The 4,104-nt window shown below is 53.3% G+C and overlaps 1 non-coding gene across 1 annotated transcript; it reads right to left on the bottom strand.

The window, feature by feature from the left end:
* Nucleotides 1-3,762: 3,762 nt before the first annotated feature.
* On the bottom strand, nucleotides 3,763-3,836 carry TRNAT-AGU. Its single transcript has one exon. It is a non-coding gene; the product is annotated as a tRNA-Thr (tRNA).
* Between the last annotated feature and the right edge of the window lie 268 nt (nucleotides 3,837-4,104).

Raw genomic sequence — 4,104 nt, 5'->3', positions numbered from 1 at the left:
ACTGAAGATGTGGTTTAATGAGCCGGAGCTTCAAGGCGAGGGTGGCTCTGTCCACTGCCTTCCGTTGCGCTGCTGGGCCCCAAGTCCCTGGTGGCCAATGTGTGACGCTGGGAGAAGAGAGTGGGGTGGCAAGTGGCGGCAGGACTTTTGCCACCAGGGTCTAGCTGCCCAACTTCCTCCTGGTACTGCTGGCCCCCCGTCACCTTCAGGTAACCCAGGAACTAAGGCAGGAATAGGGTGAGGAAGCAAGTAAAGCCAAACAAGGAAGGCAAAAGTGAATCTTGTCTTCATGGGCCGCTCGCAATGACGTCCTTTTTCTGTGCCACAGCTGACAACAACATCCCAGACAGAAAAGCAGGAGGCCAAAAAGAAACTGAGCAGCTGCTGAAGTAGTTCAGTTGGGAGCGTGCTAGACTAACAGGCTCTTCTATCCCCCTTTGTGCACGGGTGGGATGTTTTCTGAAAGTGCAGCAGTTCCTTTAACTGCCACGAGTCCCTCATTTCAGGCTATGCAGCAGGAAAAGGCAGCATGGGCTTCTGCACCGAGTTGGCCCACCTGCCCTTTCATTCTTCTCTTGCTCTTTGTCAGCAAGGGGAAGAAAAAGAAGCTCTCCCTCAAGCTGGAGTCACAAGGGCGACGTAAGGACGACTTCCTGAGCCGGGGCTCCAGTCCTCTGCTCTGCCAGCTGACCTATTGAAGGGCTGTCACCACTTTCTCCAGGTTTGTCCATCGGTCTGTGCGAGGGTGAGCAAGAACCAAGCAGATGGAGTTTCTGTAATGTAGTGGTTATCACGTTTGCCTAACACGCAAAAGGTTCCTGGTTCAAAACCAGGTAGAAACATGCTGGCTTCCTTTTGCCAGATCCCCTTGCTGTTCAGGAAGGCCTCCTCCTTTTCCTAATGGCCTGTCCCTGGGATAACTCCAACCCCCGCATGACAGAGGGTGCTGACAGCAGTGGAGAAAGCACCTTGGCGTCAGGCTGGAGAACCTAGAGGAGTGCGGCGTGTCACCTTTTGGAGGCTTGTGTCTTGGCCTCCTCTGCCCTGGGAGGTTGGCCGGTGGAGGCCGGCTCTTCCTGCTGGCCTCCTCTGCGTGACTTGCCAAAGGAGGAAGTGAGGCAGGAATGGGGGAAAAGAGGAAAGTCGAGCTGAGGAAGGCAGGGCAGAAGCTAAGCGCCTCAGTGCGGCTAAGTGGGGTTAGTAGAGCATCACCATTCGTTCTGCAAAGCCGGGGGAGGGGCGGTTGGCTGCTGGGAGGCAGAATCCTGTGCCTGCCTCTTGGCTTCCCAGGGGTGGCGCCTTGCAGCCCAGGAGAAGCGGGGTTCTGGGGGGAAGGAAAAGCAGCAATGGCGAGGCTGAGTGGGCTCCTTTCCGGCTGAGATGGTGGGCTGTGGTGGGTCTGGGAGTTGCCTGTAAGCCATAAGTGGACTTGGTGGAGTGAAAACTGCTGCTCCATTCTGGCTGACCTGGGGGAGCCATTGATGACATGGGGGTGGGGGCAGGGCACTGGCTGTGAGCAAATGGGATCCAGGGAGCCCCAGCCTGCCCCTCCAGGGGCCCAGTCTTCTTCTTCTCTCCTGCCCTGGGGAGCCCGGCCTAGAGCCTGCCCAGCATGCACTGCAGCTCGAGCATTAAGCCTTCCTGTGTGGCCTGTGCTGGAGCTGACCCTGGACCCCTGTGGGGCACTGTTGGGGGAAATCCCGACTGCAAATAATTCTGGCCCCAAGATCAACCCATTGGGTCGAATGGGGCAAGCTGGAGGCCTGGTGACTTAGTCCGTGGGGCCAGCAGATCAAGCCATTTTCCTGCATGTGGGGGAGGCAGCCGCTGTGGTTCACCCTTCCTGCCCCCTGCGCTGCTGCACCCTAAAATCCCTGTCGGCCGGCAAGATGGGCTGGGAGGCTGGAGAGAGGAGGCAAAGGGGTGGCCCGAGCCCCCTCGGCCACTGCCCCTGCCCCAGGCAGCCCACAGAGACCTGATGCCTCCCCAAGTGACACACGGAGATGTGCCGGCAGCGCTAAGGCGGCTCCCTGCCCACTCTGCCCCCTCCCTCCCTGCCACACTGCTCCTGGAAGTGGCCGGCATATCCCTGCAGCCCTGAATGCAAATGCCACAGCTGACCCGCCCCCGTATCCTACTGCCTAGGAGCCACTGCCGGAGGGGAGTGTGTGCCAGTCACTTTGGGAGCTGTGCTGCCCGAGGTAAGCACCTCCACCCCCGACCACCTCCTGCAGCCCTACCCCTGCCCCAGCACAGAGGCTCTCTGTGTCTTGAACAAGCACTTTCAAGGATTGGCCAAGAACTTCTGCTCTGTTTCTGTGAAAGAGACACAAAAAAGGGAGCCCAACGGACAAGTTTAATTCGCAAGCACAAACTGGCAGGGCCAAGCCTGGATCTCTCAGTTACTCAGAAGGCTCTTCAGCCAGCTCTTCCCAAAGGCCAGTCTCTAGCGGCTTTTGTGACATGATGTACTTCAAACTAGCTCCCTGTAGCTCACATAGTCATCATTCATATATGGCTGTGATATGTCCTACCAACCATTCCATGTAAGTTATCATATGAAAAGTCATGATCTGCTGAAATCGGTTATTCTGTCCAAATATGTATAGCATGAGGTGTGTGAAGTTATGCATTTTGCTGTATGGTTGTTACTGAAATAGGCTATAATTTTGCTAATGACCCCTGCCGAGGAGGGTGTTCAACAGCCATGAATCAGCAGAGGAATTGTAATTAAGGGATTTCCAATTCAGTGACAGATGCCCAAACACAACACTGTGGGGACTGCTCAAGTCTATGACTCAGTTGCACAAGACCACACCAGGAGGATTCCCCAACCTAGTGACTCAGCAGAGCCCACCCGCACACGTCTGGGCAAGTGTCTTCTAGACACTTGAACTAAGGATATAAAATAGGAGACTGTGGCATCATGTTTTTGCCTTTCTCCTCCCCCACCTATGCTGGAAGCAGCAGGAATCCTGAGAAAATGAAGGTCATCTGAGGACAGTAATCCAGGTTTTAGGGGGAATTCTATGTATTAAGGAGGGTAACATCCAGCAGGATGAGAAAATTGCTTGACCTAACTACTGCCTAGTGTAATAAGGTGTAAAGTTTAGATTTTGCTGTGGTCGTACAGTGCTTAGTGCTCTGCGTTCTGGCCTCAAGAGCCATGGATGCAAGTTGAGTTACGATGACCTTTTCCTTGTCTCCACATTTCTTATGTGCCTCCTTCTGACACTTGTCAGAAAAAACAACTGGTTTCTTTTGCAAGCATTTGCATTGCAAGGCAGAGGCAGTCTTCTCTGTTTCCGCAAAAGATTCACCAAAAGGTGGGAAGAGCAGACACATTTGTTAAGGCACCACTGGGAGCTGCATCCCTAACTCCACTTTACCTGGCAGGTGAGTCACCCAGCTTAGCCACGGTGCGACTCTCTGGGACTTTTCTCCCAACCGCTCCATTTTTCATCAATGACAATCAAAAGGAAGGTGACATGACATCTGTGTGTGAACATCTCCAGGGAATCACAAGGATGTGTGGCGCAGGCTCTCGTGTTGCACCAATTGCAGTCGAAGCAACCGCCATGCCAATGCCAGTCATAGCAGCGTTTTCATCAACTCCAGGTTTGTGATTTGATTGTTTCCAATGCTTCTCTCCAAAGAAGCCTTTTCCTTAGCAAGCAATGACTTGGATACCAAGGGAGTCCTCTTCTGTTTCCTAGGAAGACACAGGAAAATGTGAGCAGAGGAGACAAAAGCCATACACCAAGGCACCACTGGGAGTTGAACCCAGGATCTCCTGTTTACTAGACAGGTGCTTTAACCAGCTAAGCCATGGTGCCTACCTGAAGAAGCTATTTGCAACTGTTTCATTTGATGGTTCAAGTCAACACCTGCAAATTATAAAGTACAGACGTTCCCCATTTCCCTCAAGACTTGCAGACCTTGAGGTGTCTGGCTCTCTGTGCACACAAAGCCACAGCTGAGTAGACAGAGGGCTTCTAACATGTGCCTCTCCCACCAGTCACTGTGATCATATAATGGTTAGTGATCTGTGTTTCAGTCGCAGCAACCTCGGCTCAGTTCTGAGTCATGGTAACCTTTCCTTCA

This window comes from Mauremys reevesii, linkage group 14, assembly GCF_016161935.1.
Source record: "Mauremys reevesii isolate NIE-2019 linkage group 14, ASM1616193v1, whole genome shotgun sequence".
Lineage (NCBI taxonomy): Eukaryota > Metazoa > Chordata > Testudines > Geoemydidae > Mauremys > Mauremys reevesii.
Note: the sequence above shows the minus strand (reverse complement) of the source record. Positions and strands in the feature narration are given on the sequence as shown.